This window comes from Taudactylus pleione, unplaced genomic scaffold, assembly GCF_031769625.1.
Source record: "Taudactylus pleione unplaced genomic scaffold, aTauple2 ptg000093l, whole genome shotgun sequence".
Lineage (NCBI taxonomy): Eukaryota > Metazoa > Chordata > Amphibia > Anura > Myobatrachidae > Taudactylus > Taudactylus pleione.
In genome coordinates this window covers 22,647,447-22,672,384 of record NW_028284495.1, presented here as the reverse complement: position 1 = coordinate 22,672,384, position 24,938 = coordinate 22,647,447, and the positions used below count along the sequence as shown (strand labels likewise).

At 45.5% G+C, this 24,938-nt stretch overlaps 1 protein-coding gene across 2 annotated transcripts in view; it reads right to left on the bottom strand.

Moving 5' to 3' along the window:
* LOC148526878 (uncharacterized) overlaps positions 1–12,049 on the bottom strand; it is a 48,679-nt gene extending 36,630 nt beyond the window's left edge. The window contains exon 1 of one of the 2 annotated variants that reach the window (XM_088469598.1): positions 11,561–12,049. The gene's annotated coding sequence lies outside the window, so the exon portion shown is untranslated. Of the gene's footprint in view, positions 1–11,277; positions 11,376–11,560 lie in introns of those variants that run through there. The other variant, XM_088469599.1, reaches the window with a different exon arrangement.
* Between the last annotated feature and the right edge of the window lie 12,889 nt (positions 12,050–24,938).

Genomic DNA, 24,938 nt, shown 5'->3' with positions numbered 1-24,938 from the left:
GTTTGTGAATTGTGTGCGCAGTAGCCGCACGTGCATCAACAAAGTAGTGCCAAGCGTGCGCCTGTGTCATAAGTAAAGGGCCGGCTGGCTTGACCGTTAAGGGTGCTGTAACCCCCGAGAGTACACTCCAGTCCAAACCAAAAAAAAAATTATTTTCTGTGTTTGTGAATTGTGTGCGCAGTAGCCGCACGTGCATCAACAAAGTAGTGCCAAGCGTGCGCCTGTGTCATAAGTAAAGGGCCGGCTGGCTTGACCGTTAAAGGGTGCTGTAACCCCCAAAGTACACTCCAGTCCAAACCAAAAAAAAAATTATTTTCTGTGTTTGTGAATTGTGTGCGCAGTAGCCGCACATGCATCAACAAAGTAGTGCCAAGCCTGCGCCTGTGTCATAAGTAAAGGGCCGGCTGGCTTGACCGTTAAAGGGTGCTGTAACCCCCAAAGTACACTCCAGTCCAAACCAAAAAAAAAATTATTTTCTGTGTTTGTGAATTGTGTGCGCAGTAGCCGCACGTGCATCAACAAAGTAGTGCCAAGCGTGCGCCTGTGTCATAAGTAAAGGGCCGGCTGGCTTGACCGTTAAGGGTGCTGTAACCCCCGAGAGTACACTCCAGTCCAAACCAAAAAAAAAATTATTTTCTGTGTTTGTGAATTGTGTGCGCAGTAGCCGCACGTGCATCAACAAAGTAGTGCCAAGCGTGCGCCTGTGTCATAAGTAAAGGGCCGGCTGGCTTGACCGTTAAAGGGTGCTGTAACCCCCAAAGTACACTCCAGTCCAAACCAAAAAAAAAATTATTTTCTGTGTTTAGCCGCACGTATATATCAAATCGATATAACATAAATGGAGGACCAAACTTTCTCCGATAAAAATAAAATAGAGAAAGATCAAGAACCACTTCCTCCTAGTGCTGATGCTGCTGCCACTAGTCATGACATAGACGATAACATGCCATCAACGTCGTCTGCCAAGGCCGATGCCCAATGTCATAGTATAGGGCACATACAATCCCAAATGGCAAAGTTCAGGAAAATGACCTTGAAAAAGACATTTAAATCAGCTGAAGAGAAACGTAAACTTGCCAATATGCCATTTACGACACGGAGTGGCAAGGAACGGCTAAGGTCGATCCCTAGTATGTTCATGACTAGTGGTTCAGCTTCACATGACGATGGAAGCCCTCCTCCCACTAAAAAAATCAAAAGAGTTAAGCTGGCAAAAGCACAGCGAAGAACTGTGCTTTCTAAGAAGATATCACAAATCCCCAAGGAGAGTCCAAGTGTGGTGGTGGTTGCGATGCCTGACCTTCCCAGCACTGGACGGGAAGAGGTGGCTCTTTCCACCATTTGCACGCCCCCTGCAAGTGCTGAAAGGAGCACCCACAGTCCACTTGCTGATATGCAAATTGAAGATGTCACTGTTGAAGTACAACAGGATGAGGATACTGGTGTAGCTGGCGCTGAGGAGGAAGTTGGCGAGGAGGATTCTGATGGTGATGTGGTTTGTTTAAATCAGGCTCCGGGGGAGACAGTTGTTGTCCGTGGGATGAAAAAGCCCATCACGGTCATGCCTGGGCAGAAGACCAAACATTCCACCTCTTTGGTCTGGCAATATTTCTATCCAAATCCGGACAACAACTGTCTTGCCATATGTACCATATGTAAAGGTGAAATAAGTAGGGGTAGGGACGTCCACCACCTAGGAACATCCTCCCTTATACGGCACCTGCAACGCGTTCATAAAAAGTTACTGTCAAGTTCAGAAACTTTGGCTAAGACCGTAAGCAGTCCAGGGACACCTAAATCCCGTTGTCCTGTTGTATCCAAGCGCCTGCAAACCACACCGTCAACTCCCTCCTCGTCAATTTCCTCCTTAGTCAGGATCGGAAGTAGTCCTGCAGGCCATGTCACTGGCATGACTGACTCTCCTATCCGGGATTCCTCTGGAGGATCCTGCATTGCTACGCCTACTGCTGCCGCTGCTGCTGTTGCTGCTGCTGGGAGTCGTTCGTCATCCCAGAGAGGAAGTAGGAACACCACTACTTTTACTAAACAATTGACCCTCCAACAATCCTTAGCGAGGAGGATGAAGTACGACAGCAGTCATCCTGAAGCAAAACGTATAACTGAGGCCTTGACTGCTATGTTGGTGTTAGACGTGCGTCCGGTATCCGCCATTAGTGCAGTGGGATTTAGACAATTGATGGAGGTAGTGTGTCCCCGGTTCCAAATCCCGTCTAGATTCCACTTCACTAGGCAGGCGATACCGAGACTGTACAGAAACGTCAGAAAAAGTGTCCTCAGTGTCCTGAAAAATGCCGTTGTACACAATGTCCACTTAACCACGGACATGTGGACAAGTGGAACAGGGCAGACTAAGGACTATATGACTGTGACAGCCCACTGGGTAGATGTATCACCTTACGCAGCAACAGCAGCAGCGTCACCAGTAGCAGCATCTCAGAAACGCCAGCTCGTTACAAGGCAGGCTACGCTGTGTATCACCGGTTTCAGTAAGAGGCACACCGCCGACAACCTCTTAGAGAAACTGAGGGAAATCATCGCCCAGTGGCTTACCCCACTTAGACTCTCCTGGGGATTTGTGATATCTGACAACGCCACCAATATTGTGCGGGCATTACATCTGGGCAAATTCCAGCACGTCCCATGTTTTGCTCACACAATAAACTTGGTGGTGCAGAATTTTCTGAAAAGCGACAGGGGCGTGCAGGAGACGCTTTGGGTGGCCCGAAAAATTTCTGGCCACTTTCGCCATTCAGCGACTGCGTGCCGAAGACTGGAGCGCCAGCAAACACTCTTGAACCTGCCCCGCCATCACCTGAAGCAAGAGGTTGTGACGCGGTGGAACTCAACCCTCTATATGCTTCAGAGGATGGAGGAGCAGCAAAAGGCCATACAAGCCTATACATCCACCTATGACATAGGCAAAGGAGGGGGTATGCACCTGACTCAAGCGCAGTGGAGAATGATTTCCGTGTTGTGCAAGGTTCTCCAGCCCTTCGAACTTGCCACACGTGAAGTCAGTTCAGACACAGCCAGCTTGAGTCAGGTCATTCCCCTCATCAGGCTTTTGCAGAAGCAGCTGGAGAAAGTGAAGGAGGAGCTAAGACGGAGCGATTCCGCTCGGCATGTGGGACTTGTGGATGAAGCCCTTCATTCGCTTTGCCAGGATTCCAGGGTGGTCAATCTGTTGAAATCAGACCACTACATTTTGGCCACCGTGCTTGATCCTAGGTTTAAAGCCTATGTGGTGTCTCTCTTTCCGGCCGACACAAGCCTGCAGAGGTGCAAAGACCTGCTGGTGAACACACTGTCAGCTGAAGCGGAACGTGACACGTCAACGGCTCCTTCATTTTCTCCCGCAACTGGGGCTGCCAGGAAAAAACTTAGGTATCCTAAGCAACCCGCTGGCGGTGATGCAGGGCAGGCAGGACCAAGTTTGGACATCTGGTCCGGACTGAAGGACCTGGCAACAATTTCTGACATGTCTACTGTCACTGCATATGATACTGTCACCATTGACAGAATGGTGGAGGATTACATTGGTGACAGAATCCAAGTAGGCATGTCAGACAGTCCATACCTGTACTGGCAGGAAAAAGAGGCAATTTGGAGGCCCCTGTACAAGCTGGCTCTATTTTACCTGAGTTGCCCCCCCTCCAGTGTGTACTCCGAAAGAGTGTTTAGTGCAGCCGGGAACCTTGTCAGCGAAAGGCGTAGGAGGTTGCTTCCACAGAATGTGGAGAAGATGATGTTCATCAAAATGAATTATCAGCTCTTCCAGGGAGACCAGCCTCCAGAAGGTACAGAGGGACCTGTGGTGGTGGATTCAAGTGGGGACTAGTTAATACTTTGTGAGGATGAGGATCTACACACTGAAGAGGGTGAGGAATCGGTGGAGGATGAGGATGACATCTTGCCTCCGTAGAGCCAGTTTGTGCAGGGACACATTAATTGCCAGCTTGTTTTGTGGGGGCCCAAACGAACCAATCATTTCAGCCACAGTTGTGTGGCAGACCCTGGCGCTGAAATGATTGATTTGTTAAAGTGTGCATGTCCTGTTTATACAACATAAGGGTGGGTGGGAGGGCCCAAGGACAATTCCATCTTGCACTTCTTTTTTTTCTTTGCATTATGTACAGTTTGGGGCCTAGTTTTTCTAACTGCCATCCTGTCTGCCACTGCAGTGTCACTCCTAGATGGGTCACGTGTTTGTGCCGCCCACTCGTGTCGCTTAGCATAGTCATCCAGCTACCTCGGTGCAACCTTTTGGACATGAAAACACTATTGTGAGGTGTGAGGTGTTCAGAATAGACTGGAAATGAGTGGAAATTAAGGTTATTGAGGTTAATAATAGCATAGGAGCAGAGAAACCAACAAATTCTGTGATTTTAGCTGTTTTTATGCTTTTTAAAAAAAAAATACAGATCCAAAACACAAAACCCAGAACCCAAAACACGGAAGGGTGGTTTTGGCAAAACCAATCCAGATCCAAAACACGAAGAAAGATCCAGATCCAAAACCAAAACACAAAACACGAAAAGTGGCCGGTGCACACCCCTAATATATATACATATATATATATATATATATATATATATATATACAAAGTTACAAACACAATGCTCAGTGCTGAAGTAGTATATACAGAGGGTACTCTCAGTGCTAATGGAGCAGTATGTATGTGTGTATATATATATATATTAGGGGTGAGCGGGTTCGGATTTCTGAAATCCGAACCCCCCCGAGCCCCCCCGATCCGAGTCCGATCCGAGTCAGGCTCGACTTTTCCCGCCTGACTCGGATCTGACATCGAGGCAAAACGTCATCATCCCGCCTTCCGAGTATCGCGGGTTTTGGATCGTATATAAGGTACCCGCGTCGGCGCCATTTTCTCACTCGGCTGTGGACAGTGAAGAGGGAGGGTGGGAGTTAGTGCTGTGTAGTGTAGTGTAGTGTAGTGCTGCTGTTGTCCACTACTTCAAAGTCCATAGGGGCTGGCTGTGTTGTGCTGTGCTGCTGTTGTTAATAGGGGCTGTGTCCACTACTTCAAAGTCCATAGGGGCTGGCTGGACTGTGTTGTGCAGTCAGTTCTCCATAGGGGCTGTGTCCACTCCAAAGTCCTGTGCAGTGTCCCAGTCCTAAAGGGGTGCTGTAGTGTTGTCCAGGGGGTGCTCTGTCCATCAGGGGTGCTCCCCCCAAGTGCTAAAAAAATAATATATTTTCTGTGTTTGTGAATTGTGTGCGCAGTAGCCGCACGTGCATCAACAAAGTAGTGCCAAGCGTGCGCCTGTGTCATAAGTAAAGGGCCGGCTGGCTTGACCGTTAAAGGGTGCTGTAACCCCCGAAAGTACACTCCAGTCCAAACCAAAAAAAAATTATTTTCTGTGTTTGTGAATTGTGTGCGCAGTAGCCGCACGTGCATCAACAAAGTAGTGCCAAGCGTGCGCCTGTGTCATAAGTAAAGGGCCGGCTGGCTTGACCGTTAAGGGTGCTGTAACCCCCGAAAGTACACTCCAGTCCAAACCAAAAAAAAAATTATTTTCTGTGTTTGTGAATTGTGTGCGCAGTAGCCGCACGTGCATCAACAAAGTAGTGCCAAGCGTGCGCCTGTGTCATAAGTAAAGGGCCGGCTGGCTTGACCGTTAAGGGTGCTGTAACCCCCGAAAGTACACTCCAGTCCAAACCAAAAAAAAAATTATTTTCTGTGTTTGTGAATTGTGTGCGCAGTAGCCGCACGTGCATCAACAAAGTAGTGCCAAACGTGCGCCTGTGTCATAAGTAAAGGGCCGGCTGGCTTGACCGTTAAGGGTGCTGTAACCCCCGAAAGTACACTCCAGTCCAAACCAAAAAAAAAATTATTTTCTGTGTTTGTGAATTGTGTGCGCAGTAGCCGCACGTGCATCAACAAAGTAGTGCCAAACGTGCGCCTGTGTCATAAGTAAAGGGCCGGCTGGCTTGACCGTTAAGGGTGCTGTAACCCCCGAAAGTACACTCCAGTCCAAACCAAAAAAAAAAATATTTTTTGTGTTTGTGAATTGTGTGCGCAGTAGCCGCACGTGCATCAACAAAGTAGTGCCAAGCGTGCGCCTGTGTCATAAGTAAAGGGCCGGCTGGCTTGACCGTTAAAGGGTGCTGTAACCCCCAAAGTACACTCCAGTCCAAACCAAAAAAAAATTATTTTCTGTGTTTGTGAATTGTGTGCGCAGTAGCCGCACGTGCATCAACAAAGTAGTGCCAAGAGTGCGCCTGTGTCATAAGTAAAGGGCCGGCTGGCTTGACCGTTAAAGGGTGCTGTAACCCACAAAGTACACTCCAGTCCAAACCAAAAAAAAAATTATTTTCTGTGTTTAGCCGCACGTATATATCAAATCGATATAACATAAATGGAGGACCAAACTTTCTCCGATAAAAATAAAATAGAGAAAGATCAAGAACCACTTCCTCCTAGTGCTGAAGCTGCTGCCACTAGTCATGACATAGACGATAACATGCCATCAACGTCGTCTGCCAAGGCCGATGCCCAATGTCATAGTAGAGGGCACATACAATCCCAAATGGCAAAGTTCAGGAAAATGACCTTGAAAAAGACATTTAAATCAGCTGAAGAGAAACGTAAACTTGCCAATATGCCATTTATGACACGGAGTGGCAAGGAACGGCTAAGGTCGATCCCTAGTATGTTCATGACTAGTGGTTCAGCTTCACATGACGATGGAAGCACTCCTCCCACTAAAAAAATCAAAAGAGTTAAGCTGGCAAAAGCACAGCGAAGAACTGTGCTTTCTAAGAAGATATCACAAATCCCCAAGGAGAGTCCAAGTGTGGTGGTGGTTGCAATGCCTGACCTTCCCAGCACTGGACGGGAAGAGGTGGCTCTTTCCACCATTTGCACGCCCCCTGCAAGTGCTGAAAGGAGCACCCACAGTCCACTTGCTGATATGCAAATTGAAGATGTCACTGTTGAAGTACAACAGGATGAGGATACTGGTGTAGCTGGCGCTGAGGAGGAAGTTGGCGAGGAGGATTCTGATGGTGATGTGGTTTGTTTAAATCAGGCTCCGGGGGAGACAGTTGTTGTCCGTGGGATGAAAAAGCCCATCACGGTCATGCCTGGGCAGAAGACCAAACATTCCACCTCTTTGGTCTGGCAATATTTCTATCCAAATCCGGACAACAACTGTCTTGCCATATGTACCATATGTAAAGGTGAAATAAGTAGGGGTAGGGACGTCAACCACCTAGGAAAATCCTCCCTTATACGGCACCTGCAGCGCGTTCATAAAAAGTTACTGTCAAGTTCAGAAACTTTGGCTCAGACCGTAAGCAGTCCAGGGACACCTAAATCCCGTTGTCCTGTTGTATCCAAGCGCCTGCAAACCACACCGTCAACTCCCTCCTCGTCAATTTCCTCCTTAGTCAGGATCGGAAGTAGTCCTGCAGGCCATATCACTGGCATGACTGACTCTCCTATCCGGGATTCCTCCGGAGGATCCTGCATTGCTACGCCTACTGCTGCCGCTGCTGCTGTTGCTGCTGCTGCTGGGAGTCGTTCATCATCCCAGAGAGGAAGTAGGAACACCACTACTTTTACTAAACAATTGACCCTCCAACAGTCCTTAGCGAGGAGGATGAAGTACGACAGCAGTCATCCTGAAGCAAAACGTATAACTGAGGCCTTGACTGCTATGTTGGTGTTAGACGTGCGTCCGGTATCCGCCATTAGTGCAGTGGGATTTAGACAATTGATGGAGGTAGTGTGTCCCCGGTTCCAAATCCCGTCTAGATTCCACTTCACTAGGCAGGCGATACCGAGACTGTACAGAAACGTCAGAAAAAGTGTCCTCAGTGTCCTGAAAAATGCCGTTGTACACAATGTCCACTTAACCACGGACATGTGGACAAGTGGAACAGGGCAGACTAAGGACTATATGACTGTGACAGCCCACTGGGTAGATGTATCACCTTACGCAGCAACAGCAGCAGCGTCACCAGTAGCAGCATCTCAGAAACGCTAGCTCGTTACAAGGCAGGCTACGCTGTGTATCACCGGTTTCAGTAAGAGGCACACCGCCGACAACCTCTTAGAGAAACTGAGGGAAATCATCGCCCAGTGGCTTACCCCACTTAGACTCTCCTGGGGATTTGTGATATCTGACAACGCCACCAATATTGTGCGGGCATTACATCTGGGCAAATTCCAGCACGTCCCATGTTTTGCTCACACAATAAACTTGGTGGTGCAGAATTTTCTGAAAAGCGACAGGGGCGTGCAGGAGACGCTTTGGGTGGCCCGAAAAATTTCTGGCCACTTTCGCCATTCAGCGACTGCGTGCCGAAGACTGGAGCGCCAGCAAACACTCTTGAACCTGCCCCGCCATCACCTGAAGCAAGAGGTTGTGACGCGGTGGAACTCAACCCTCTATATGCTTCAGAGGATGGAGGAGCAGCAAAAGGCCATACAAGCCTATACATCCACCTATGACATAGGCAAAGGAGGGGGTATGCACCTGACTCAAGCGCAGTGGAGAATGATTTCCGTGTTGTGCAAGGTTCTTCAGCCCTTCGAACTTGCCACACGTGAAGTCAGTTCAGACACTGCCAGCTTGAGTCAGGTCATTCCCCTCATCAGGCTTTTGCAGAAGCAGCTGGAGAAAGTGAAGGAGGAGCTAAGACGGAGCGATTCCGCTCGGCATGTGGGACTTGTGGATGAAGCCCTTCATTCGCTTTGCCAGGATTCCAGGGTGGTCAATCTGTTGAAATCAGACCACTACATTTTGGCCACCGTGCTCGATCCTAGGTTTAAAGCCTATGTGGTGTCTCTCTTTCCGGCCGACACAAGCCTGCAGAGGTGCAAAGACCTGCTGGTGAACACACTGTCAGCTGAAGCGGAACGTGACACGTCAACGGCTCCTTCTTCATTTTCTCCCGCAACTGGGGCTGCCAGGAAAAAACTTAGGTATCCTAAGCAACCCGCTGGCGGTGATGCAGGGCAGGCAGGACCAAGTTTGGACATCTGGTCCGGACTGAAGGACCTGGCAACAATTTCTGACATGTCTACTGTCACTGCATATGATACTGTCACCATTGACAGAATGGTGGAGGATTACATCGGTGACAGCATCCAAGTAGGCATGTCAGACAGTCCATACCTGTACTGGCAGGAAAAAGAGGCAATTTGGAGGCCCCTGTACAAACTGGCTCTATTTTACCTGAGTTGCCCCCCCTCCAGTGTGTACTCCGAAAGAGTGTTTAGTGCAGCCGGGAACCTTGTCAGCGAAAGGCGTAGGAGGTTGCTTCCACAGAATGTGGAGAAGATGATGTTCATCAAAATGAATTATCAGCTCTTCCAGGGAGACCAGCCTCCAGAACGTACAGAGGGACCTGTGGTGGTGGATTCAAGTGGGGACGAGTTAATACTTTGTGAGGATGAGGATGTACACACTGAAGAGGGTGAGGAATCGGTGGATGAGGAGGATGAGGATGACATCTTGCCTCCGTAGAGCCAGTTTGTGCAGGGACACATTAATTGCCAGCTTGTTTTGTGGGGGCCCAAACGAACCAATCATTTCAGCCACAGTTGTGTGGCAGACCCTGGCGCTGAAATGATTGATTTGTTAAAGTGTGCATGTCCTGTTTATACAACATAAGGGTGGGTGGGAGGGCCCAAGGACAATTCCATCTTGCACCTCTTTTTTTCTTTGCATTATGTACAGTTTGGGGCCTAGTTTTTCTAACTGCCATCCTGTCTGCCACTGCAGTGTCACTCCTAGATGGGTCACGTGTTTGTGCCGCCCACTCGTGTCGCTTAGCATAGTCATCCAGCTACCTCGGTGCAACCTTTTGGACATAAAAACACTATTGTGAGGTGTGAGGTGTTCAGAATAGACTGGAAATGAGTGGAAATTAAGGTTATTGAGGTTAATAATAGCATAGGAGCAGAAAAACCTACAAATTCTGTGATTTTAGCTGTTTTTATGCTTTTTTTCAAAAAAATACAGATCCAAAACACAAAACCCAGAACCCAAAACACGGAAGGGTGGTTTTGGCAAAACCAATCCAGATCCAAAACACGAAGAAAGATCCAGATCCAAAACCAAAACACAAAACACGAAAAGTGGCCGGTGCACACCCCTAATATATATATATATATATATAGATATATATAGTTTTTTGTTGTAGCAGCCTCACTATGGTACTCAGCCAGCCGTATCCCCTCACAATGTTCTTCTACTCCAAGCCCTCCTTTACATGAAAACAGATGATAAGCACATACTTGAAAATGCCACTCTGGTCTACATCCATTCCATGGTAAGTAACCATTGCATCAAAAGTATTCAATTAAAAAAAACATTCCTTTTAATGGACCATGCGCAAAATACCATGCTTGCACATGTGCAATAGCCCTATAGTACGGCTGGCAAGGGACTGGGGGTGAGACGTATGGGCTTGGGGGCAGGACCTGGAGCAGGTTCTATGACACGCTACCTGATGCTGAGAGCTGCATTAAGGTACAGCGCAGCTGTCAGCATTAAAAAAAAAAAAGTAAACTAAAAAATAACCATCAGAACACGGATGAATCATTACCATTCGATGGTGGCAAACGTCGAAATGTCGCCATCGAATGGTAAAAATACTACCATCACAAAAAAAACATTAACGAACCCAGTATGAACCATGCATGAGCCATGAAGATTTTCTGATGCAGAGACACAGCACACAGCAGCCAGGGGAGGCATAGCTTTTAGGATTTAATGAAAACAAGCCACCATCAGAACACCATCGAGTGAGTATCATTCGATGGCGGCAAACATTGGAATGCCTTCAACAAATTGTAAAAACATTACCATCATCGATGGTCGGCAAACATTGACCATCGATGTCCATCCCTAGTGTAAATATACACTGATGATGACGATGATGGTCACCAGCACTAGCTAAGCACTTCTAATTGGCTGATTGCAATAAATCCTTTGCTATCAAAATAAATGTAAAAAAAATTGGTTTACAAAGGTGTTGAATTGGGTGTAAGGGTGATGTACATGTGACATAAAACTGTTGCCTTTGACTGTATCACCGGGGGGGGGGGGGCATGGCCTATCTGCAGAGCTGGATGGATGTGTTTCGGGAGAGCTCCAGCCAAACAACCCTTTAAATTACCCCTTTCACCGTGTGAGAGGGGCTTTGACAAGCTTTGCCCACAGATTGCGGCTTACTGGACCCCATGGACCCATTTTCAGTGGCTTTTTAGCTATTACAGACCTGTCCCTGGCACCCTGCGTCCTGAGATACCTGCTGGGATACCTGCTGTGCCGGCGAAGTGCACAGATAATCACCCGCTGAGGCCGCTGCGCAGGTGAACGTTGTGGCCCCCATATATAATACAAAGTTGTTGTGGGGGGGGTTGGCCTGACTACTGAGCTGAACGGAGGCACTCTAAGCAAGCTCCAATAAAAACCCAGCAAAAACCCCTTCACACTAACAAAAAGGGACACAAACAGCACTTGCCACACAGCATGTAGCCTGCTGTGTCCTGCTGACTTACCTGAGGGGCTGATTGAGACTCTGGAGAGCAGCTCCCAGATCCCGGAGATCCTGAGGCCTACCACCCATCAAAAGTAGCGGTCTCAATTGCCGTCGATACCCGCCGCTGACAGTACACCACCGCGGACATCAGCGCGGTGCCGCGGGACTTAAAGGTACCTCTCCCGCTTACCAAGCAGACCCCAAGGGACCCGGTTGACCACCGCTACCTGCCGCACAGAGATAGTGAGCCTGGAGGGGTAATCCTGCGGTAGCACTGAGGTGACGCCGTTCCCCTTCTGCAGCCAACTCCCTTGCTCCTGGACGCTGCGATCTCCATCTGTGACCTCCCCTGCTCCTCTGGTTGCCCTGAAGACCAGTACTACCCCAATTTTGCACCTGGCTGGCTGGGGGGAAATTAATTAACAACAGGGGACATTCTGTAATACACAGCCTATCCCTGTGTAGGTGACCTTAGATACACTCTCCCATACTTGTACAGATTGATGAAAGGTCTGCCACCATTATAACCTATAAAGAGAATTATTCACAAGGACTTATAAAGCAATTGGAAATTACACATCACTGATATTAAAATCTTATATCATTGCTTAACTGGTTTGGAGCTCCCTCCTGTGGCCACTGGTGAAATAACAAATAATAAACTCCAAACATATAACCCTGGACATTTCTCATCTGCCGCATAGATAGTTACCAGATTCCCTCCATAGAATCTGAATCCCAGTATCGACAGAGGCCTTCAGGATACCGCCAGGAAAGTGTGGCTATAGCCCCGGCTCCCTGTGCATCACGTTGGGAGATTCCTGTTTGCAATAAATTTCACAGGGAGACACGTAGTAGAGAAACACCAACTTAGATGGCCCCCAACAAACCGGGACATAACAACTAAAAAGGCTCTGAAAATTCTTTAAACAACAAATACAAGAGGACCTCCAGTGGGCGGCTCAGATTGACTGGCCGCTTTTAAATAAGAGCTCCCTGCAGACGCCTGAGTCAAAACCACTATTGGCCACGAATATCATTACTTGGCTCTCTCGAATCAACAAAGGCCCCCGGGAAACTGCCAGGAAAGAGTGGCTATAGCCCCGGCTCCCTGTGCAACATACCACTGGAGTCTAGCTGCACGTAAGAGTAGCGTCGCTCATAGCCACAATTTTGAGTTTGTGGCTGAGCATCTACTTCCACATCAGCCCCTTGTTCTAAATTACTATAAACATTTTTAGTAATAAATCTGAACTCTCGCACAGGCCTCTGCATAACGTACAGATCCACGGACCGAAACAAAGATTAATATCTGATAATACATGACATAGGTGGGACTCTATCGGCGTATCCTTATACATCTACGCTCATTGCAGCCACTCGTAAGCAACACTGCAACAGGCAATCCTGTAGTGTACGTTTCCAGTTACTTGCCCTTTCGGTGACTACACACATCATTATAGGTGCAGCTGTTCCACTGCACTCCAGATAGAGAGATCAATCTCAACATATCATGGAGAAGTTTGTAAAGTCCCAGAGAGGCCCCAGAGGCTCTCAAGCAACAAAAAATAAGGATAAAGCGACAATCTCGGGACCCTCTTCCTCTCCGACCTCCCCGTCTCCGTCTCCTGAGGACCCTCTAGACAATCTGTTTGATTCAAACAAATACAGTACGGTTTCCGTTCAAAAAGCTAAAGAAATAGCTGACATAATTTCACCTTTACTAGACCAAAAATTAGCCCCACTGACAGAAGCTATAAATTCAGCTGTTACCCAACTATCGCAACACTCACTGAGGCTGACGGAAGTGGAGGAAAGAGTGTCGGTGCTAGAGGATGAGTTACATGAGATCAAAAAAATGGTACAAACCCATGAATCTACTATAATGGCAATGCATGATAAAATAGAGGACCTGGAAAATAGAAGTAGACGTAACAACCTCAGACTAATCGGACTTCCTGAATCGATCAAACCAAGGGAACTCCTGTCGCTTGTCTCCTCATGGCTACCTACTGCTTTAGGTCTTGAGACATCGGTGAATCCCATCCTGGTTGAGAGAGCACACAGAATTGGCCCGCTCCGACAAGAAACACAACAGCGCCCAAGACCGGTAATCTTCAAGATCCTGAATTATGCTGACAAGATGCGAATTATGGAGGCATATCACAAAAATAACTCTCTAACCTTTGAGGGCCACATGTTGCTTCTATTCCAGGACTTTTTGTTCCAAGTCTCATCTCAACGTCGAGAGTTTTCTTCTATCTGCAAGGAACTATTTAACAAGGGAATACGCTTCGCACTGATGTATCCAGCAAAACTACGTATAATGCATGAGGGCAAGCCGGTATATTTTGATTCACGTAAACCTGCCCAGAACTTTCTGAAATCTCTGGACACTAGTTCTGCTTCGCCTCGCCCAATCCGAAATGACAACAACTGATCTGTGAAGGAGATATGTTTCTGATAAGTATTTTTTGATATCAATATGTTGAGGAAAATGTATTTTCTATTATTCCATGTGATGTTTATATTGTGCACTACTTCTAATGTTTCAGGGAGTAATGCACCATTTGGTTCGGATTTATTATCTCAGTTTTACTACACGTATTATATTCAATAGCTTTTAGGGTTGTTCTACTGGAATCATTACTTATGTTTATTTCACAGTAAGTATGAGCAACTATTTTGGTTGCTCTCCTGGGTTCTTAAAATTAAAAACGTTGTTAGGATTCTATGGATAATTGCTATTAATTGCTACCAAAATGCAGTTTTTGTTTCTAACATGTGCACCATGGTAAATGGATTGAGTTGCACGATCGTTCTCCCTTGTCCGGCTTGCTGGGACCGGACGGAAGAAACCGGTAGGTATATATACGAAAACTTGTTGCCTAAGACTGGTATTGGATGATGACTACTTCAAATTCAGGGGAGCCACTAGCTAAGAGTACATTGAAATTCCTGATATCTGACCATGCTCCAGTGTGGTTCTCTCTCCGTTTGCAATCCCCTACTCTTTCTTCTTATAATTGGCGTTTCCCAGACTATTTCTCCTCCTCGGAAGATTTTAAACAGCAATTAATAAGTAATTTTCAAAACTATATAAGTGATAATCGAATTCATAAACAGGATATAAATCTTCTCTGGCAAGCTTCTAAACCAGTCATGAGGGGCCATGTGATAGCCTATGCCTCATACAGGAGAAAATCTCTTAAGCAAAGATTCCATCAGGCCAGTATTTCGGTAGCCACTGCTTATGCCAAAATGTTACAAGATCCTTCCGATTCTCATACTAAGGGATATAGGGATGCCAAGGCTTTATATGACCAGATATGTACCGAACAAGCCCAAACAAACCTCAATTATCAAAAACACAAGCACTTTCTTTGGGGAAACCGTCCTGGTAAGCTTTTAGCAAGAATGGTAAAATCTTACACGTCTTCTAAGCCTATTTCTCTAATCAATTTGACCCCCTCCGAGTCCACTAGAATGCCTGATAAAATCGCAGAAGCATTTTTACAATATTATGAAACATTATACCAGGTACCTATGGATGACTCAGATAAAGGAATGAAGTTTTTAGAACAGGCAGGATTAACCAAACTTACACCATTAGATAGAGAGAGTCTTCTTTTACCCATAACAGAGCAGGAGATTACTTCTATTATAAAAGCGTTACCTACTGGTAAAACCCCGGGCCCTGACGGACTATCAGCGGCATACTATAAAATGCTCACACCGCAGATCACACCCCATCTTTCAGCTTTATACAATTCAATACTTAGCGGAAATCCTGCACCACCTGCATTTAATACCGCGCGCATTATAGTTATACCGAAACCCAATAAAGACCCTGCTTTAGTTGCCTCATACCGCCCAATTTCTCTGCTCAATCAGTACATGAAATTGTTTTCCAAGATAATGGCCCAGCGCTTACAATCTTTACTACCTAAATTATTGCATCCGGCTCAAACAGGCTTTATTAAAGGACGTCACTCTACTCACAATATACGCACAGTTTTAGCAGCAATGTATCAGTCACATACGGAGAAAAGTAAAAGAAACATTGTGGTGAGTTGTGACGCTGACAAGGCATTCGATAGAGTCTTGGTCTCATTTAATACGCATATTTAAATATCAAGAGTTTGGTCCTGATTTTATTCATATATTTGAAACATTATATCAAGATCCGAAAGTCTTTTTGACAATAAATCTCTTAAATACCAGACCATTTTGCCTAACTCGAGGCACGAGACAAGGTTGCCCACTTTCGCCACTACTTTTTGATTTAGCCCTAGATCCCCTCTTGCGTCATTTTGAAAAAGCAAGAGGCTGGCGAGGCATTTTTTTGGCAAAACACGAGATAAAATTTTCGGTATTTGCCGATGACCTCTTATTATATTTTGCCAACCCTAAGGAAGGTATTCCACTACTCCTACACATTCTGCAGGTGTTCGAGGAGATAGCGGGTTTTAAAATTAACTATGCTAAAACAGAGGCCTTGGCCTTTTTTGGGGAGGCGAAGACAGGCTGGGAAAATTCCTTCTCCTTCAAATGGGCAGATAAATACATTACCTACTTAGGGGTCAATGTTCCTTCGCACCCTTCTCAACTATATGAGGTTAACTATACCCCACTATTGTTAAAAACATATAATGATTTCAATAAATGGGCCCATCTTCCACTATCCTACATAGGTAGATGAGACCTTTACAAAATGATCAGTTTCCCCAGATTCCTTTACATTCTCCAAATGTTGCCAATTATCCCAGACAAAAGAGACCTCAAACATTGTAATCAGACTCTACCAAAATTTATATGGTCAGGAAAACGACCCAGAATTTAATTGTTTAAATTGCAACAGCAGACACATTTAGGAGGGGTAAATCTGCCATGCATCAGACAATATGCTATGGCTGCTAATTATCGAATAGCAATGGACTGGATTGGAGGTCATAACATTTACACCGCATACTCTATGGAGCAGGCATTTATTCCCCACCACAACTTGGTATCTCTTTTACATACCCATCCTCGTAATATACCTTCAGAAGCTAGAGAAAACATATTAATAAATACGACATGTATAGCATGGCGAGTTATTAGATCACAATCCCATTTACCCAAATTGTCATTAATTTTTTTACCGTTATGGAAAAATCCGTCTTTTTCCCCTGGTAACTCCGCCCAATTTAAATGCTGGCACGCCAGTGGTGTTCAGTAGATTTACCAATTTTTACACGACCAAACACTTCAACCTCTCACTCGTTCACAAATGCAGGAGAAATTTCCTCTGGTCACGATCCTTTTATTTCCATATTTACAGGCGATGAGTTATATTCAAAATATGTTACGTAGACTTTCGGAAACCGATCTAAATTGGTGTCTAGATAGCGCACTACGCTGTAAACCAAAAGAACCCTTTCAACATCTTTTATATACTCCTGTGCCCGGCCACTTATAAATTTAGAAACAAGTACTACAGGACTTGCAAAATGGAAGGAGGTCTTCCCACAAATCCCCATAGAGCCTATTGCTCTTTCATGTTTTAAAATTAATAAACAATTGGGATCAGTCTCTTATGCTGAAAAATGCATCTAATAATATTACACAGAGCATACTACACCCCTAAATTGAAATATATTATTGGTGATGCGCCTGACGCCAACTGTTATAAATGCTCAGTACCTGATGCTGATATCGTGCATTGCCTGTGGGATTGCCCACAGGTACAAGTTTTCTTGGAGGAACTTAATAATTATATTAAAGAAATTCTAAACATTGATTTTGTGATTCTTAGAGAATGGGCTTTTGGAATATATCGGAAAACACACATTCTCAGAGATTGCCTAAGGGAAATAAGCTACTTATGACCAAATTGACGGCAGCAGCTAAAAAGACCATTCTCTCACAATGGATTGACCCTAACCCACCTACTCTTACATTATTACACCCTAGAATTATATTTTTGTTTACAATGGATTGGACAGAGACGTCCACTAATAAAGAATAATATACTGAAAGATTTTTTGGCCTATGGTTGCCCTATATTCGTACTCTTTCCCCATCACTTATGGACTCCATACGGAAATGCTTCCAACTAACATCATGGTATAATTTGGAAGTGCTTGATAATGGCCCCCCTTTTTGACCTAACTCACTCTATGATTTTGATCTATACCATTAATGGCAACCGATTTACTGACAGTATTAATATATGTAACAATGTTTGTAAATGTTTCTTATATGTGCAACTAACAATTTATATCTGGATTTCCGCACTACAAATATTATAATTGTTTTGTTGAATGATTGTTCTTGCAAAGTGATTGTTCTATTTACTATGTTGAAGATGATTGTGCATATATCTGTATTACAATATTTTGTTGACCTAACAATAAAAATTATTTTGAAAAAAAAAAGCTGGTGCATTTGCAATCGGTGCAAGCGGGACATATTTACATTTTTTGATGCATCCAATTCAGCCACAGACCTACAGAGCTTCATTCGTAGACAAATAAAATGATCTTTAAGCAGTAAAAGACATGAAACTTATTTGAAATTGAGCATACATACATAGTTACACATTTCCATACTGCACATGTTTCAAAATGCATTTGTCTCTAGATTTGCACCTGTTTTCAGAGTCTGGGAAGAGTAAGCTTAGTACCAGTTATGTATAATCACATACCTCCCAACTGTCCCGATTTCATTTCACTGCTCTGCTTTCTCCCCTGCAGGTCACAATGGCCCACAGCAGCCAGGAGGTTGGGGACACTCTGCCACAGCTACTTTGCATAGCTGAGCAGCAGTGAATGGATGCCGGGTGCATGCGCCAGGTGCAGAGTGCCCGAGTGCTGGGCTCACCCCCAGAGTAATGTGAAATAGGGGCATGAAATACAGTCACAACCCCAAAATGTCATACTGCTGAGGGCGTGAGCAAAAAGTCCCCCTTCAGAAAATTCCCATGTGGGGAAGTCTGCAATCAGGGTGTGTTCACATAAATGTGGCGTGATACAGTCATAATGCCTGCAGCAGGGAAGCCGTCTGACTAAATCCCGGCATCTAAATACCGACGCGGGACTAAAGACAGGTGTCGGAATCCTGACGCCGGAATCTAGACAGACGGCTTCTCGAACGAAGGTAAGCCGGGCAGTGTTAGCTCTTAACCACGGGGGGAAGGGTTAGGTTTAAAGACCCCCTGGGGGACTTAGAGTTAGGCACCACCCCGGGAGGGTTAGGTTTAGGATGCAGGGAGGAGGGGTTAGGCTTAGGCACCACCCTGGGAAGGTTAGGATTAGGATGCGAGGAGGGGGGGTTAGGGTTAGGCACCACCCTGGGAAGGTTAGGATTAGGATGCGAGGAGGGGGGGTTAGGGTTAGGCACCACCCCGGGAGGGTTAGGATTAGGATGCGAGGAGGGGGGGTTAGGCTTAGGCACCACCCTGGGAAGGTTAGGATTAGGATGCAAGGAGGGGGGGTTAGGGTTAGGCACCACCCTGGGAAGGTTAGGATTAGGATGCGAGGAGGGGGGTTTAGGGTTAGGCACCACCCCGGGAAGGTTAGGATTAGGCACCACCCCGGCAGTGTTAGGTTTAGGCACCACCCCGGGGGGAGATTATGGTTTAGGGGGGGGAGAGGGGAGGGTTAGGGTACTTACCAGCCCCAGTCAGGATCTCCAGCATTCAGGCTTGCGGTGTCAGGATTTAGTTAGACAGCTTCCCGGCTGTCTGCATTTCATACCCAACCCAAATGTGGCAGGACAAGTGGAGAGACGACCTTAGGAAGCATATATTTTGCAAGTACAAGAGTCCTGGTGTAAAGATACAGTATGTGGTGGTGATAATGGTGACACCTGCAGCGCTATCTATGATATAAGATAGGTTGCTTGCATACTGAAACCCTGCAGCATATAGCACTTCAGCCAATAGCGTTGTGGCTATATTAATAATATCAAGTCAGATGTCTATCTGGATTACTGCAGGAAAGAAGTGGATGTTTAAAGCTGGAAAAGGTGCTTGTATTTCATTACTTGTTGTATGGGAAAGGCAATTTTCACATTTACATTATTTACATTATAAAACCATTCTCTCCCATATATATGACACTCAAATACATTGAGCCAAATGTAATAGGGTGAGAGTTTAGCAGTAAGCTCTCACACTTTTATACTCGGCCAATGTCCGAAACTCGATTGTTTTTAGACTCAAAAAACTCTCACGATATAAACTCTCATTCAGATTTTTCCATTTTGAAGATAAAACTCGACCAATGTGAGAGGTTACTGCTAAATTCTCACATTTTCTAAACTCTAACCCTATTACATTTGGCCCATTATATTGTGTCAGGCTTGCCTACTCTCCCGATTTGGTCGGGAGCCTCCCGAATATCGGGTGCCGCTCCTGACCCCCCGGAAAGACAGGCAAGCCTCCCAGCTGCCGCCTGCCCTCCCTACAACCTACTAGAAACCCCCGCAGTGGGGGGCCCGATGATGCGATTCGCGCTGAATCGCGTCATCGTGGCTCCGCCCCCTGCTTCACAATGCCTTTATTTTTGGCATTGTGTGGAGGGGGCGGGGCCATGATAATGTGATAGTGTGGCCCCGCCCACAGTCACTCCCCCAAAATGGACCCATTGCCCGACTACGCCCCCCAGCTGTATGCAGGCATTCAGCTCCCTCCTGGAAGGAGGGAGCTTAATGTCGGCAAGTATGTATTGTGTGCGCATACAGTGTGACACTCCATTTATCACCAACAATGTTAAGTGTGTGCATGTTAATGCATGATGTACACCTGATGCAGAAATTATGTTGTGTATTGCGTTAGACGCATATTTAAATTGATATGACTCAACATGCACATCCAAGTATACTCTTTGTGGAAAAAAAATTACAAGTATGTTTGGAGAGCAACGTGTGTCAAACTCTGGATGAGGCCCTATAGACCCAAAGTAGTGCAGGAAACGCAAGCAATGTAAATATATAATACATTATTCTCTCTGTAGTGTAACAACTCTGTAGAATATTTAGAATTACTGTATCAGTACCTTGTAGATGCTGAAATTCTCTCACAAAATCCTTGATGTCCAGATCAGGGTTTGCTGTAAATAACACAAAGAAAGAAAAAGTGGCATGAAATGTATACAGTAAATTAATACAAATACCATATGTCAGAGCTACTGTAAAATCCAAAGCAAAATAGTCTGCAGCTCCGTGCAGGTCAAGTTTTAACCAGTTCACTTTTGTGCACAATCAGCCCATAGGTGATTACTATATCAGTAGGTAATGGGTCTGACTCTGGGACGGACGCATGTGCGACTGCTTTTTACGGACACAATAGCGTACTTACTAGTGGTGACTCCAGAGGTGAGGCTGCCGTGCAGTCCAATAATTAAACAGGGGAGCTACACCACACCAACTGTCCTCTCAAACTGTGACAAACATTGCCAGCCGGGACTCACTGGCTGTTGATGTGGTTCCCCTATTTGAATTTGGACTGTGCTGCAGCCCCACCTCTGGAGCTATTAGCTATGCTAATTCAAGAATCCGTCCATGTATGCCAAATGCATGTGGAATGCAGTCGCACCCACTGTTTTTCCATCTCTAGCTGCAACCATCATCATTAGTAATTAGTTCCATCTCACACGCTACAGAAGTTGGCTAACACGACCACGATACCATACGGAACAATTTTGAGGGTGAGATTCAATTGCTGCTCTGATCGGGTGTGAGTGCCGCGGGCGCCCTTTATTTTTACTTGAAAGTGTGAAAAGTCAGAAGAGCCAAAAGTCCGTTTTAGCAGCGCACCCAACAGTTTAGACGGGTTTAGCCACTTTACGCAGCTAAACACGGTACATTTGGGCACGACAAGCACGATAAATAATGGGCGCCTGCAGCATTCGTGCTCACCAGAACTTCAATTGAAAGGCTCATTTACCCATTACTTTTGGATGCGCAAAAGACAATTGAATTCCCCACGGATTGCCCGCATTGTTACTGCACATATACTGCTCATTTCACAGAAAGTATGGTCCGATCAATTTGTATACACTTACAATCTCCACCTGTGTGCGTATGTCAGTGAGGACAATTTCCTTCTATGATACATGCACAGTATGCTGAAATCTGCGAGATTGTGTCTGTAAACCCACTATCATCCGACTCAGAATCAAGTCCAATGTGAGTGTAATTACGTATTTTCTGGATTTTATGATGAATAAAAAAAATTATACATCTGTGTAGCTTTATATTTTTCAGTATCCAGAACCCACTACATGCTATGTAAGTAGCAAAAGACAAACTTGCAGCCAGATCTATCCAAACTCGCACAACCACACATACATTCCCTCAAAGCCACGCTATCTTTTAGTCAGTTCAAAACCTCTGGGGGTTCAAGAATTACTGTAGGACGGCTATGCCAAAAAATCAGGCATGTTGGTGGGTATGTAAAAGTGGGGAAAAAAAACAAATTACCCCAGAACACCATAATGGACCAGCAAAATCAACATACATCCTACATGATAATAGCAATGCAGAGATGTCAGTCATACATTTGCAAACATATGGCAAGCTACCAGCTACATCAAGGCATCCCTTCTCTGGTGGTCCTACGCTACATAATAATAACACCTACTTTGGGTACCTTGCCATGGCTTGTAGCTTACCATATGTTTGCAAATGTATGTAATAGACATATCTGCATTACTATTATCATGTATGATGTTTTTGCTGGTCCATTATGTTATGCTGGGGGGATTTGTTTGTTTGTTTGTTTTCTAGTCTAGATTAACCCCTCCATTACATGCACAAGTGAGTGACCAATAACTTAATTTGAGTAAAAGTAAATGTTAAGTATAATGAACATATATAAAATATAAAGTTGCATCAAAGGCCAACATATTGAAAATCACTCTAAGCTCCCGGACATATACTGGAAACTTTGACTCCTCTGGAGCCCAAAGACTCTGCATCCAGGACAAAACAGCAAATTGTAGTGTCTCAAAGGCAGACACTATCTTTCCCAGGACAGTCATGCAAAGACAAACAGACACCCGTCTACGTGCTAACAGGATCTTTCCAGTTCTGCTGAAAGAACACCCTCTGCTTATGGGTGTTAAAAAAGGCACAGGAATATAGGCTTTCTTGAAGTAGAGAATCCAAATGTGAGACTCCAAAGTTCAAGCTGCCAAAACAACATGAGTCTGCAGCAAGGCTAAAGAGCTTGCTTTGATCAGCCAGTTGTACAGGAAAAGGAGGACCATTACTCCATAGGTCAGAGAATGTCAGCCATAACTGCTAGGACCATTGTGAACAGCCTTGGCACTGTGGCCATGCCGAAGAGTAGGGTCCCATATTGAAAATGATTTGGGGAATGCTAAAGAAGCACTGGCTTCCCTCCCAGATCTTAACATGTAAGTAAGTGTCCTTCATGTCCATAGATACCATAAACTTGTCCCATACCTTGTAGTTGGTAACTGTCCAAGAAAAGGTCCACAAAAGGTCAAAAGGAACAGTCCGGTTTCTTGACCAGTAAAATTTGAGTAAAAACCCAAACCTCTACTTTTTTTGGATTAGAGTTACTGTGGAAATATGAAACTGAATGACTTCCCTCAGTGCAAAAAGTTTTGTTGTGTCTTCTGTAGTGGAAAAGCAACTGGACAGGGGTATCAGGAGAACTATTATGCATTCCTGATTTATGATGACTCTCACGCAGGCATTTTTGGTGGGAAAAATAAAAACATTTGACACTGAAGAGATTCAAATCGGCTCCCACCAATGGGTCACCTTCCTGTCATGCTGTTTATCAGGGGGCTTGGAAGCTGGCCATCTTCCCGTTCAAGCCTGTTTATCTCTTTGCAGTACTCCATGAGGAGTGGAGAGCTGACCCATGGAGGCTTAACGACTCACCTTCCCATAGGGTCAAAAGTAGCAAAACCCTTGGGTCTAGTGGCATTGACAAATACTTCCTCAGTGGCATGGGAAACACTCCTATCCAGTTTGGGACCAAACGGAGCAGAGTATGGCAACAAATCCAGAGTCCTCTTGGACTCCCTTTCCGCCACCTAAATATGAAGTTTCAGTGCCCGACATTCTAACCCAAATGCGTACCATACTGTAGCAATAGGACTTTCCCCACGACCTTAAGAAGCCTTACAGATATGCCCCACCAGCAATTGGTCTGTCAGAATACAGAACAAGCCAAGCCTAACTACAGTATGTCTAAGTTCCCTGCTGTGGGTAGAAACTTGTCCCAGGCTGGCACTGTGATCTCAGTAGCTGAACTTGTAGATGAGAACAGTCATTTGTCCTCTGTCTCACACATTGCGCACAGAGGGGGCTATTCAATTATTTGCTAAAATTAGCTCTCATCTACACTAGCCAGTAGCTAATTAAATTGTTTGTATGATTAGCCCCATACTGGTCACAACAGATACATTCTTGCATGAGAATGCATGGGATTTGCAGCATAAAGTAGCTTTTCCCATGCTAAGTGCCAGGTTAGAGCAGTTACGGCGCACCTGGCACTCGCGCCTAGTCTCAAAACCCTTATTTACTCAGGAGGGTGCAAGCAAAAATCGGTGAAAAGTGGTGCCTCTGGGCTGGTCATTCAAAATAATTGAATTAGCTCATGGACACTTTAGATGGGAGAATTCTGTCAAACAACTAAACCCCCCTCTCCAGAGTATCCACCGTGTACTGAGCAATTTGGAATGACTGGAGCAGAAATGCCTCTGACCCTCAAGCTCATGCCTGGATGTACTCCCCTTTCTTATTTTTTTTTAAGAAATGGACTAGACAGCTGCAGTTGTACAAAACAGGAGGATATTGGGCTGCAAAAGACACATGCCAAAGACAGGGTAGAACCCACTGAAAACCCAGCACTCAATACAACTCCCTACTATTTCCTAGTAGATGGGGAGAAGTAGATGCTGCTATCCGAAAATATCTGTTGGATAGGTTATAGCTTACCAAGTGGGTAGTAATACCATGGAGCAAGTTCCAAAGGGATCGTACCTCTCACCAAATCTCAGCACTGAAGGTTGCCAGTCAACCAAAGAATGTCCCCTTAGCCACCACAGTGCTCAGTGAGGTTCTGTAATAACAGATACCCCTGCACGTGACTCCCTCTCTCAGCACTAGTTGCCCTGCACCCTTGTACCCTGTGCATGGGTTGAATAGTAGCTAACATCTGGCTTTCCACTCCAGGAGGGGTGGGTGGCCCCTTACCTCTGGTGCATGGTCCAGCACTGGTCTGGCCATATAGCTGAGAGGCAGAACCTGTGATAGAACCTGCCCCGAGGGGACCCAAGAGAAGAAGTGAGTTCTAAGCAGGAGTAGCTGGACACACTTACGCAGCTCACTCTAAGCATCCTCAAAACAGAAAAACAATGAAACTGTAATAC